Source organism: Metopolophium dirhodum, chromosome 6, assembly GCF_019925205.1.
Source record: "Metopolophium dirhodum isolate CAU chromosome 6, ASM1992520v1, whole genome shotgun sequence".
Classification (NCBI taxonomy): Eukaryota; Metazoa; Arthropoda; class Insecta; order Hemiptera; family Aphididae; genus Metopolophium; species Metopolophium dirhodum.
The window spans coordinates 27,658,780-27,674,373 of NC_083565.1; positions in this window are offsets into that span (position 1 = coordinate 27,658,780).

Sequence of the window (15,594 nt, forward strand, 5' to 3'; positions counted from 1 at the left end):
TTTGTTTGGTACTTGTCATCGGTACGGCCTGTCGTGTGTAGACGTCCCTCAGTGAAATCCTCGGCGTCCAAACCGGATCAAAGTAATATCGTGGGAGATTCTTTGGAACCATCGCCTCCAAATAGTTCACGACCATCTCGGGCTTGTAGACCCACATCACGCTGGATTCGATAGCCGATTATCTCTTCCGGTTGAAGGTTTCTGGCAATACCGTCGAAAGCCAGCCACGCGTGAATGTCGAAAGTTCGCAAGCCTGGGCATAAACATGTTAAAAAGTTAAAAGTAAAGTTAATTTTAACTTTTAAATTAACTTTTTAAAATTTAATTTTCATTAACTTAATTTTTAACTTAACTTATTTTAATGGATTTAAATTTAATAAATAACGGGTTACTTTTAATAAAATTCAAGATAAGTTAATTTATAAGTAATTAAATAATATATAGAATAAAAATAAAAATTATTATTGATATTACATAACCATTTACTAAAATAGCGAACTACAAGTTAGTTAAATTAATTTCTTGTTTAATCAATCAGAATTCTTCAAGAAAAATAACTCAATTATATATAGATATAGCAATTGCCAATTATATTATAACATATACAATTCTCAAGAACATACATATTGTAAAATATTTTTGGCATAAATAGGTTATTTTTAAATTAAAACTAATTGGGTTATGCTCATGTATATTTATATTTCAAATGCTTATATTTATAAACAGTCAATATTGTCAGTAGACAAAATAGTCATAGCCCACATGGGTTCACTTTTCGTTCTCGTCTCTCTCAGCACGCAAGATTTACAATACCGAGTTTCGTATTTCAGTTTTTGTGTAACTATGATGTGATTATCAGTGTCCAGTGAAATACGTTTATTTTTATTTGTTTTGATTAAATTGTTAAATTATAGAATTATTAATTTTTAATTTTCTCAATACATTTAGTCTACACTAACTGGAGACTTGGTCTGTGTAATATGTATAATACCTTATCTGTATTAATAAATCAAAAGATTGAATTTGTATCGTAATTTTCAATTTTGTATACTTTTCGTACCTACTACATAGTTCTAATAATTCAGTACCTATGTATAGAAAAGCTATTCTCCTCGTTAGAATTTATTAATTATTCTTGTACATTTGTCATTTAGTAGACACAGTTATTAAATACATATATTTCAGATTAACCTGTATAATATTTTTCCCTCTATTACCAAATACAACAGGTAATCGCACACATCCAACCGGCTGGAACGTTACAATGTAGGTATAGGTACAACTCGTTTTGTAAGGTATATATAGGTAGTATACATTCCAGGGGTGGCCAAACGGTCGATCAAAATCGACTGGTAGATCTTGGACGATCTCCTCGTAAGAATTTATTAATTATTCTTGTACATTTGTCATTTAGTAGACACAGTTATTAAATACATATATTTCGGATTAATCTGTATAATATTTTCCCTCTATCACCAAATGCATCAGGTAGTAGTATACATTCGACCGGCTGATTCATTGGAACATAACAATATAAGTAGGTAAATCTCTCTTTGTGTAGGTACTAGGTATATATATAGGTAGGTAGTCTACATTCCAGCGGTGGCTAACGGCTAGGTTAAACGGCCAACGGATAAGCTATACCCACAAACCACCTAGGTAGATCTTAAATCGAAAAAATGTTGGCCATCCCGGCTATATTCAATATTATTCTATCGGTCTTTTAGCCATTTGACTCGTGTAAATTAAAACTAATAGTATTAGTATTTTTATATACGTTAAGAACACGACCGGGATGCGTCCATTTCGCGCTGCAGCTGCTTTCGGTGGGTACTCTAAACATCTGTCATACAGTCATACAGTGAGTTGTATTGTTCGAAAATTCGTGCACGAGGAGTGTATCAATAGGGGTGTATCAATAGGGGTGAATCGTATACAAAAATCGATCCGATGACAGGGCAGGTGGTGTGGTGAAAGAAGCTGTTTCAGCAGTGTGAAATGTTGCCAACTGTCCTACATCAGGCAGAAACGTCCTCCGTTCGATATTTTGTCCAATATACACTTTTTACAGCTCCGTTAGTTTAAATATTAGAGTAAATTTACCTCTTATAGAATTTAAATGTAAGATTATTATCCAGGCAATATCCGTAAGCATTTTATTATATTTCAAATTTAAAGTGAGTTATGAGTATTTTGAGATATACAAACAATTTACAATTTTAAAATACTCCCTTTTTTGGACAATTTTTTTCGTTTTAACACATGTAATTAAGCATACCGAAAACCGAATAGCAAAGTCAAAATTTGGCATTTGACTTAGTTTTGATGTTATAGTCAGGACTCACATTTGAAGAATAAATTCCGTAATGTTATTTACAATTCAAATATAAAACGTTACACAAGTTTTACGTTGATTATTATTTAGAATAGTGTTTATATACCTATTACATTTAAAAAATAACAACTAATTCGAGTAGCTAATGGCCCGGATACGGAATATATTATAATACCATATGGTATCGTGTATGCGTTTCCTTTACATAATATTTTTTTAGTGTATGGTCATATGATATTTATATGTATATGTATAAAGATGTGTATCGTATGCTAACAATGAGTCTAATTGATATGTAAATACCGATATAATATTATGTAAATTATTTAATATGTTCAGGAGTTTGTGATAATCATGTGTGTATGTATGTATGTATGCATCGTCTTCGGCGACCCAATGGGTAAGAGGGTGCGCGGGGTAGCAGAGGCGACCCCATGAGTAGGGGTGTGGAGTGGCAGGGTAGCAGCGGCTGAATAGGTTGGGTGTGTGGTGGCCGAATGGGTAGTGGTGAGCGGTGGTGGTGGTCTTCGGCGACCCTATGGATAAGAGTGTGCGCAGGGTAGCGGTGGCGACCCCTGAGTAGAGGTGTGGAGTGGCAGGGTAGCGGCGGCTGAATGTGTAGGGTGTGCGGTGGCGGCTCCAAGGGTGCTCCATGTGGTGTGTGGTGGCAGGTTAGTGACTGCAGCAGAAGGTAGGTGGGGGGGGGGGGAATATTTGTTGCACACATACGCGACTGCCGGCAATTCAGCCCATTCAACCAAAAAATGTTTTAAAAAATTAAGTCGATTATTTAAAAATAATAAATAGATATTTGAGACACATCACTCATAATATATATTATTATAATTTCTTGTTGATATGCCTATTGAGTATTGACGAATTATACACCTAACCATAATCAATTATAATATCTCAATTTTATTTTATTATTTATTAAATTAATTGTTTAAACAAATTTTGGTTTTTACAACCAATTTATCAATTATAGTTGTTTTGGATACTGCAGTCTGCAGTGAATAAAACAGGTTTCTGTTCAGTAACAGAATCTGTTGCAATGTACCTACGCCCGACCGACACAAAACCTGTAACACGAAATTTCTGGACAGATTTTTACTACCATGCAGGTGTTCGCGCTACTTACAATATTATATTATTTCCATCAAAATTCTATCGCCGAACGAGTCTGTTGTACACATTTGACCGTCAGGAGGCTGAACAACAATAACGAAATAAAGTCACAATGCAGAGGCGGGGTGTCACCGAATTTATTACCGGGCAAACCACTATATTCATACCACTATTGATCTTTAGTAATATTATTACTAACATCGACGTAATACAAATTTTTGTACGGAAAATGTTGTTAAATGTTTTTTTTTTCCAATCAGTTTATAGGCACACGATCATCGTATATTTGTTTATAATAACTAATAAGGGTGTTACAGGAAGACATGACAAAAAAAATATTATATCACTTAAACGTATAACAACGATTGTGAAAATTATTTTGTTAAATAGGTAATTTAAAAAATATATTCATGTGATATTATTATAACTATTACGGTATCTGGTAAATAGAGTGAATATAATATTATTTGTATGTAATAATATACTTGAGAAGTTTCAAGTAATAAATTATAGTTATTCTTGGTTATTTAAAATTTAATTTCGTCCAAATTTGAACATGAAATAACTATAAAAAAAGGGGGTTAAATGGATGACACTCTGCTGTACAGTAGGTTACAAATGGGTCACTATAAAATATATGGATAGTATTAAATTTGGATTTAATGATATAACATCATTGTACTCCTTATACTCCCTTATACTCCCCGTCACACAGTGGTTTACAATAACATCATTGTATACCAAAAAACGATTCTGAGCGGTGACGGTTTGTCAGTGATCATTTTTACTATTATTATATTTTATTATAGCTCGTATGTTAAATAAATATTATAAATTACAACAAAATAACTAAGATCGTTATTTATATTTTTATTTTGTAGTGTTAGTGAGTATTCCAAAGATACTGGTGTGTTTTCGCCTATGTTTATAAATTATAAGTTTAAATGTATTGGTTATATTATGTAGGCTATTTTATTTTGACGTTTCCTCATGTTTAATTTCTGAAACATAATTTATATAGTTTCATATACATAAACATTTATGATATATCTATAACACTTACTTATATTATTTATTCTTCAGTTTTTCTATAAATTATTAATCCAACTTTATGCTTTATTATTTTATGGTATATTATTTTTTTTATTAATTTACTTATTACTATTATCATTTTAGATTCTGAGCGAAGCGATGAATGTATTGATTTTATAATGAAGTGTTTTTGTGTCTGTCATCACTTTTTAGGACAGTAAAAATGCTTGGGTTTTCTTCAACAGTAACTTTTCTGATAGGAAAGTGAATCTAGTTGGTACTTTGAGGGGTTAGACATTTCCGGTAGTTTTCAAAAGTGACGTGAAAAACAAAAGAAAAATTAAGGAAAAACGGGAATTTTTACGCAAAACATGATTTTGAGAAAATCGATTTTGGTTTTTCGTGTAACTCTAAAATAAATGACCGTAGGGACATGAAATTTTGACTGATCGTTTATATTAGCATTTTCTATACACCATAATATTTTCCAAATATTTTGACTTATTTTTAGTTGTTTACGGACATTTTCAGTTTCCATTTTTTTTCTATAAATATCAATACAATTTTCTCTGTTGGGTGAAAAAGCTTGAAAATTTAATGGAAGGCTCCTAGGTTATTGTATCAAAGGCAGATGAAAAAAATTAAAAATCCTTAGAAACAGTTTTTATTTATAAGCATTTAAAGTTTAAATCTTGACAAAATACGGAAAAATCACGAAAATTGGTAAATTATTTATAGTTGAGAATTCATAAAAATTTTTCTTTTTAAATCTAAGATTTGAAAATGTAATACAAGATTATCCATAAGTTTGTCTACCTTTATCAAAAAAAAATGTTTACAATTAAATTTTTATGAGCGTTTGAAATTCATATTTTTACAACATTTGATATTCACTCGATATCTCATGTAACGATTTTCTTATTTTGTTGTAATTAAAAAACGTATGACTGTAGATACTTGAAAACTTCACTGAATGTTTGTATTAGCATTTTCTATACACGATAAAATTTTGAAAGTAATTTGACTATATTTGAGCTGTGTATGGACATTGTCAGTTTTAAATTTTTCTATAAATATCAATAAAATTTTATTTGTTGGGTAAAAAAGCGTGAAAATTTAATATAAGGCTCCTGATATATCGTTCTAATAGCAGTTAAAAAATATTATAAATACATTGGCACAATTTTTTTTTATAAGCATTTAAAGTTAAAACTTTATCAAATTTATAATTTAATAATTATTTTGTATTTAAAATTTTATAAAATGTTCAACTTTTATAGCTAAGGATTGAAAATTGAAAACAAGGCTCTTAGGCGCCATGTAAATAGGTTATATATAAATTACTTTATTCACAATAATATCATCAAATATACTTGGTAATATCATAGGCTGACTGACTGTTTTCACTCAGAATCGTTTTTCTTATACAATGATATTATATCATTGAATTCAAATTTAACACCATCCCTTACAGTGACTCACTTATAACCTACTGTACAGCAGAGCGACATCCACTCACCCACCTTTATTTTTATTAATATTTTATACTAGTTACCTATTTTATTAATATATATTACCTTCTTAAAATCAAATTAAATTAAATTACATTGGTCATATTTTTATCACTATATTATATGCCATTATATTTAAAAATTCTAAAATACCCCTTATGTTTAACCATCTTATTATTGTTAAATCCATTTATTATTATTAGCAGATAGAGACGCGCTATTTAGATAAAATTGTATTATAGTTAGTCTTGTTTAAATGGAATGAACTTAAATTTATCCTAGTTATAATTTAGACCATGGTCGAATAATAGTGGCCCAAGTTGAACTAAAAAGGTAATACGTAATTTACAGAAATACATGCAGGATTATAATAATTTATAAGGTTATTAGTAAAAAAAGGTGGATAAGTGGATGTCTCTCTGCTGTACAGTAGGTTACAAGTGGGTCACTGTAATGTATGGTGTTAAATTTGAATTCAATGATATAATATCATTGTATAAGAAAAACGATTCTGAGTGAAAACGGTCAGTCAGCCTATGATATTACATGAATAATTATAATTAAAAAAATAAAAATCATATTTAAATTATAATTACACCATCGTATTCGGCGCAAATTAATTTTTAAGAATAAATTACTAAATTCTCGTAAGTCCATTTATTTTTAAGAAAACTCATTAATTTACAAAATATTGTATATACCTATTTAACGAAATTGGATTTTTTTGGTTTTTAAATATGTACAACGTACGGTTGGATATATGACAAAATATGTTGAGTAACAATTATACAGAATTAAATAATATAAAAAAACATTACAGCTAAAAAAGTCTTAAGATTCTGTAATATACGTTTTAGTTTTATTTACTTGATTTTCGTGTAATTTTTACAACATAAAAATAGAATTACCAATATGAATTTTTTTCATCGAATAATTGAATATCACACTGTACCTATAGTAATTTGATATTTATCTATATGTATCGTGCGCTAATGATGTGTTTTATGTGGTGGTGGCGGTGCGGGCGGCCAATGGGTAGGAGTGTCCGTGGGGTGCTGGTGCCATGCAGCCCGCTGATCACAAGATCCCCACCATAGTACAACATTCACAATCTTCACAACATTCCCACTACACCCAGTGAACCAGATTGCTTATTGTTCGCTAACGGATCGAACGTCGAACGTACAACGTCAACCAATTCCGTGCGATTAATACTGCGATGTTTTTTTATACACGGTCACGAGTATAGTTTATATTACTTCACTTAGAACAGGTAAACGTTTTACTAAATTATTTCCATGCTAGTCTGGTGATAAAAAAAACAGTAATGATCATGACGTTCATCTTTTTTTTATTAGATTCAAGGAGAGAGGATCGTCGCAGAAGTACATAAGCTACTAGAAATACAAGAAAATACAAGAAATACATTAGTCGATTCACACTGAATTATCAACATCGAGCGCGCTTTGCTATCAATCCTCAAAAACCACAATAATATACGTGAGTAATACACTTCATGTAATTGTATCGTAACATTTTATAGAATATACCTTGTAATTACAAAAATCCGATAAATTATTGATGTATCATGTATGTGAATTACTTTCGGTTTTCTAAGTTTGCTTTTTCGGCGGTGGTTGACTCTACAGTCAGCAACTAGGTAAATAATATTATTCGACTGCCATTGAGATAAATAAGATAAATTTAAAAAAAAAATGGCCAGTCGGCAGTCATTTCACAATACCTGAATATTGATAGCCTATAGTGATGTACATTTTCATGACATTTTTTTGCAGTGAAAGTTATGAAAATCCTATAATTTCTCGAATTAATTTCCTATCAGTTAAATCCAATGACAGCGTTTCATCCATTTTTCGTCAATTTTTCGCACCATGTCGGTGACCGATCTATAGTATTTATAATCAATGCTATTATATAGATAGTTATAGTATATTATTTAACCTACATAAATATATTTAAAACAGTGTACTATTGTACTACCATTTGGAATATTCTCATTTTAGTAACATCATCGAGTGCCGTGGTGGAGTGTATAGTGTTATATGGTAATATTTTAGTTATTGGCATAAATTGCATATGAATATATTAAGTATTATTTATTTATATAGGAACTATATGATCAAGTAGATGAAAGTAGATGAAACATAATATATACTTGACTAATTTGTTATAACTAAAAACTACTCATTAAAAGTACTTAGTGTAAAATTGTGGAAATAACTCATATAATAAATAATGAAAAAAAAAGGTGGGTAAGTGAATGTCGCTCTTCTGTACAGTAGGTTACAAGTGAGTCACTGTAATGGATGGTGTTAAATTTGAATTCAATAATATAATATCAGAACCAGCCATTACGCCTTGCGTGACGTGGTTGAACGCGGCTACTTATCACTGCGACTCATAATATTATAAAACAATTAAAAAAATTAAAAAAATTGTAGAAACATGATTATCCCGGTGATGTTTTATCTATAAGAACAACTCAATAAGTTATGGGGGAACGTAATGTTGAATCCAAGCCATTTCAGATCTTATTAAATCGAATTTTGTATTATTAATAATCGTAAGTTAGTTGCCCACTTGGCGTAATAATATCGGTGGCGATTCGAGCAAATGATTAATATTATATAATATAGTGGCAATTAGCGTACACTCACACAAGTACAATATATTATAATTATTGACTCACAGGACTGAAAAAAGTGAGTAAGTGGATGTCACTCTGCTGTTCAGTAGGTTACAAGTAATGGATGGTGTTAAATTTGAATTCAATGATATAATATCATTGTATAAGTAAAACGATTCTGAGTGAAAACGGTCAGTCAGCCTATGATATTACCAATTATATTTGATGAAATTATTGTGATTAAAGTAATTTATATATAACCTATCTACGTGGAGCCTTGTTTTAAATTTCAATCCCTAGCTATAAAATTTGAACATTTTATACATTTTTAATTACAAAATAATTATTACATTTTCAATTATACAATATATCAGAAGCCTTATTGACATTTAAAGAAAAAAAAAACTAAAAAAATTGAAAACTGACAATGTCCGTAAACAGCTTAAAAAGAGTCAAAATGTTTTCAAAATTGTATGGTGTTAATAAAATAAAAATATAAACATTCAGTAAAATGTTCATGTATCTATGGTCATTTGTTTAAGATTTGCACCTAAAACCAAAATCGATTTTTTCGAAAACAGATTTTGTGTAAAACTTCTTGTTTTTCCTTAATTTTGCTTTAGTTTTTCACGGCGCTTTTGAAAACTACTGGAATTGTAATGTTGAAACTAATGTTACTTTTGACCCCCCATAGTACCAACTAGATTCACTTTCCTATCTGAAAAGATACTGTTGAAGAAAATCCAATCATTTTTACTGTCCTAAAAGGTGATGACAGACACAAAAAAAAATAAAAAATAAAAAAAAACACGTCATTAAAATATCGTTCTACTTAGAATCTAAAATTGAAAACTGATGTCCAATGTCCATAAACAGCACGATAAAAATTCAAAATATTTTCAAAATTGTATGGTGTATAGCAAATGAAAATATAAACAATAGAGGCTTGTATTACATTTTAACGATTTTTGGTCAAATAGATAAAACTTTATTGATATTCATAGAAAAAATAAATAAATTTGAAATTTGAAATTATCCGTAAATAGCTCAAAACGAGTCAAAATATTTTGAAAATTTTATCAAATATAGGAATTGATAAAATATACATTCAGTGAAATTTTAACGTATCTACATGAGAAATCGAGTGAATATCCAATGTTGGAAAAATATGAATTTCAAACGCTCATAAAAATTTAATTTGACTTTCTTGTAGACATTTTTTTTTGATAAAGGCAAATTCATGGGTAATCTTGTATAACATTTTCAAATCTTAGATTTAAAAAGAAAAATTTTTATGAATTCTCAACTCAAAATAATTTGCTAATTTTCATGATTTTTCCGTATTTTGTCAAGATTTGAACTTAAGTTTTTAAATACTTATAAATAAAAACCGTAACTAAGGATTTTTAATATTTTTCAAATGTCATTGTAACAATATAGTAGGAGCCTTGCATTCAATTGTCAAGCTGTTTTACCTAACAAATAAAGTTTTACTGACATTCATAGAAAAAAAAGACTAACAAAATTGAAAACTGAAAATGTTCCTAAATATTTTGAAAATTTTATCGTGTATAGAAAAATTAAATATAAACAACCAGTGAAAATTTCATGTATTTATTTTATTTTTTACGTTCATTTGTTTTGGAATTCATCAGATTTTGGAGGAAAACCGATTTTACGTAAAAATTCCCGTTTTTCCTTAATTTTTCTTTTGTTTTTCCCGGTGCTTTTGAAAACTATTGGGAATTTTAAAATTTTACCTCCTGAATGCACCAACTAGATTTACTTTCCCATCGAACAAGATACTGTTGAAATACAAACCGTATGGGTATGACAGACACAAAAATAAATTTAAAAACTAAAAATTAAAAAAAAAACACACATCATTGTAAAATCAATACATTCATCGTTCCACTCAGAATCTAAAATTAAAAATATAAATAAATTTAAAAAATTTCCTAGGTATATTGCTCAGATATGTACGCCGCCACAATCACAAGTTAAGTACTGGTAGGTTTATAATAATAGATTTTATTGTATTCGGTATTATATCTAACTGTCTTGTATAAGTGTATAATATCTAAATCCTAGCATACCTATCCCCCACAAGGTATTTATCAATTATCAGTACGTTGCATTAAATACATTCGTCACTCGATAATTCCAAATTCGGGGGACTGAAATAAACTTCGATATATAGAATTTTTCGATTTTACAAAAACGTTCGGTAATGAACATTTTATTACATACATACATTGTATTAATTATTTATTATGAAACAAATTGTTATAAGCGTTTGAAGTTCATATTTTTACAATATTTGATATTCACTAGATTTCTCTTGTAGCAGTTTTGTTATTTTATTGTTATTCAAAAATGAATAACCGTGGATACATAAAAATTTTACTGAATGTTTATATTGTCATTTTCTATAATTATTTAAACGTCAAACTTTTTACACGACCTGCAATGCCACGTACTTATTTATAATTTTACATCGTCTACGGAGGACATCGCTATACTGTGTGACCCCCTATACCGGGGGTCACACAGTCCTTATACACAGTTTTGTGTAATTTACGAGTATTTACGTCGCGGTCGTTCGGCCTGCGCGGGAATATTTATAATATTCAATACCCTTTAAATTTTGAAGTTATATAACATGGCGTTACAATATACTATTATGATTTGTTTCGGTTTCTCTCAGCTGCAGTTATACGGCCCAATACCAACTTATACTGATCCATCGTCCATAGTACTTGGCACGTGCAGCCAGTATAATTTATGCATCCGCGGTGTCTATGCAGTGTGAAAGTAAAATATAAGACACGGGGATACGATTACAATATTTTACTTAGGTGCCTCGCTACGGGTATTATTTAAGGGGCAACATTTAGGCAATTTCTAATCCCATTTCAGCCGCCTGGGATCTATATTATGTGTTAGTTGTAATTATTAATGTTAATTAGTGGTTTTTTATTCATCTATATTGTTAGTTGTAATTAATGATTATTATCGTGATTGAAATTATTCAATGTTACCATTCTCGTACGCGCATGGACATGCCAATATATCGATTTAAAATTATTTTTTTGCTTAATGATTTATTTTTCTATGTTCTATTTCACTCATCGGGATTTTTTTATACAGAAAACCACTCATATACCTTCTCAAAGCTGTAACTGAAAATTAATTTCAACAGGGGTTCAATTTTTTTTTTAAAAAGATACTGAACTCTCATCGTTTTTTCGTTAAAAATATTTAAACATTATTCTCGTTATTACCTAATGCTTTTACCAAAATATCAAGTTATTCTTAATACATAGGTAGTTAGTCAATTTATTTATGTTTCCTTTTAGTTTTCCACAAAGAATAATACAGTCTTTAGAAATCGAAAGGCATTCGTTACAAAAGATTTTTTATTTCGATTGCTATTCAAAAAGTAGGTAGGTACATTTTAGAACACAGTAGGCACGTGTAATAAAACAAAAAAAAATTAAACACATGTCACGAAAAAAAATTCTGGTCACCGCAGAGTAGATTTGATTGGGCTTTTAGGGACGATAACGAGCTCGTACGACGTCGACGTGTTGTAGGTATAATAATTTATAATAGTTACCTACCCTATCTAAGTTAAAAAATTTTTAATATCAACAAAATAAGAAAATCGTTGTATGAGAATTTGTTAATTTACGGGTGAACAACCAATGTCTAACTCCAAATGCTCGTAAAAAATTAAATTGACTTTTTACCCCTTCAAAGTACCAATATTATAATATATTTAGAATATTATTTGATCAATAAAACCTTACAAATAATACAGGTATAATTAATAACTTAAGTTCCATATAATTAATTGCTGTTATATAGTCATATTGTAAAAATAAAGTAGGTAGGTACTATTTTATTCTTTTAAAACTAAAATATAAATTTATGTTTTTTTTTTTTTTAATGTAGAACAATATTATATCAATATTTAAATTGCTATTATAAGAATTGAGTAGAAAAATAATATTTGCACTGCACATACTACAGGATAATCATTTTTACAAAATTCTATAAAATATTAAATTATTGAAAATGTTAAGTTGTTATACCTAACCACATACTTAACAGAGTTACGACTTACGGCTAATTCGCAGTAGGTAAAAACCACCACAAACATCTCGTCCCAAAAAATAATTTTAAATTACAAAAAATCACTATTCTTGGTTTTAATATGTGATTTCATCCAAATTTGATCTTAAAATGTCTGTAAAAAAAATAACTGTGTTTATATATTTTTTAGAATTTTTGGTTACATTATGAATTATCTATGAGAATTCTGGTCTTAAATTTTCAATCATTAGCTATAATAATTTAACATTTTTTAACTATAATAAATTTGAAAATTTTCAATATTTTGATAAATGTTGTTGTTAACATTTAAACTTTAAATACAAATTATAAAAAAAATCATGCCTATACATCATTAATAATTATTAACTGCTATTATAACAACTTATAAGGAACCTTGTATTAAATTTTCATGGTGCATAGAAATTGCGAATATTAACATTCAGTGAAAATGTCATCAATATTCACTTTTTTTTCAGAGCTACACTAAAAAATCAAAATATAAATTGTTTGTTATTCTTTTAAAATTTAATTAAGAACGATTTGTTAATATATAATTTTTTTGTTATATGAATTAAGTAGAAAGGTAATGTTTTCAATGCATATTCTACAGAATAATAATTTTTACAAAATTCTATAAAATACAAAATGTTTGAAGTAATTTAGTAGTTATAACCACATAGTTTAAAAATATTTATCATCTATTAATACAATTAATCAAATACATTATTACTATTAGGTACACACTACACACCAGTATGCAGTGGTGTGGCAACAGCTTATTTCAGAGGCCATGGCCTCTGAAATTTTTCTTTGATAGAGGGGTGGCTGGTAGCCAGTGGGTCCCCTATTAAATTTAATATGATATTCTCAATAGGTAGTCAATAACGATCTGAAATTTTGCTATATTATATTAATACATTATTATGCATAAATACTTGGGATATTTGTAACTTGCCTCTGGAAATTTTTAGTTCACCACGCCACTGCCCGTATGACTTGAATCATTGTACAGCCAGATAAGCCAATAGTACGAAACCTTCTATTATTATTAATAATGGTTTTTCATATACTGTGTTCATATCTTTAAAAAACCCAAAAATAAAGTAGGTAGGTTTATAGTATTGATATTGTACCTAAGTTATAAAAACTTTTTTGATTTGGTCTCTTATTAATTTATGCTTTAGTGTACCTATATGATGTGGTCAATGATATTTAAATAATATCTATACGATTTAGGTTAAAGGTATTATAATAGATTAATTCATAAACAATTGTGGTGGCTTAGTTACTAATTAGTAATTGGTTCTAAGGCTGATATTAGTTTTTATAATCGTAATAGACACATCCCCATTGTCAGTTAAATTGCATAGATCATGATATTTTATTATTATATAATATATTAATTTATTATTGTAAATTAATGACGTAAATGGTTTAATAAAGTTGTATATACCATTAATTAAATTAAATTCATAATATAAAGTCTATCTTTCATTTTCTTTCTTTGATAAAATGTCTAGTAGGTATTTTTTGGGGATTCAATTTTATTCAAGATTATTAGGTGGCTAAATTGGAATTAATAGGAAACTTGAATCCATTTTAAATATTTGTTTTGTCCGACGGAATGTTTAAGTTAAATGTCACTAAGTATATAGGTACACTTATATAAACTATAAGTACCTACAGTGCATTGGTCACAACACCTTCCAACACATATTGATGGTGTTTGATCTTTAATTTCTTTTCGTCCTCGGTTGTCATCGCTTCTTCGACCTGTTCAGTGTTCTTCGAGTATCTGAAAATGTCCCTTCACGACGACCATGGAATACATAAACGTCACGTTCAAGAAACATATTTCTAAATGTGCGATGTACTAGGGCAAAGCGTATACAATATTTATTTTGCACACGTAAACAGTCCCATTTGTTGTTTTTATCGGCAACACTTCCACGAAAGGGAATGTGAACAGATCGCTCAACCGCGACCAATCCAACAAAATCGTGTACAACAAGGAAATCGCCACGACCACGTTGGACATGGTAAAGTGTCACCAAATAAATATGGTCCGTGTATTTGTTTCTTTCGACCACGACCGGGAAGAGTAGGAAAATGTATTTAAAAATGATGTAAGCGTGCGTTTAAAGCATTTTAAACAAGTGGTTTTGCTTAACACAATTATTTATATATAAGTAATAATTATTAAATATTATTAAGACTTAAAATAAACCTATTAGGTTTATATTATAATAATAATTGTAGTACAAAAATACCGACCTACCTAAATACTGCTATATTATATATAAAAAATAGTGCATTATACATTTATACCGTAATTCATAGTTTTCTCTGTTATTAAAATATAGGTTATAGATATTTAGAATAATCTAGTTGTAAAATACAAATGTTTTATATATATATTTATATAATATTCACCACTTAAAAGTATAGAAATACAGTCGTTTTTTATAAGTTTTAAATTTTATTTCTTAATTATAAAATATGTTAAACAATACAGCAAACAATATTACACACAATATTTTTTTTAAATGAACCCAGCCTGAAATATGAATAGAATTCTAAAACGATACAGCCCTATAAGTTTTCAATTAAAATTTTATTAAACAATATAAATAATATTTATAGAGTACCTATCGACGACAGCCCTTATAATAAATGACAATGATTATTAATGGTTGTACCTATACCAAAATCTTTTCGTTTTTTTTTATAATATTGTACCTACATTAATTATTACCACATTATGATAACTGATGGGTAGGCATTCCAGTTTTCCGTGTATTAATATAGTAATTATTGTGCAT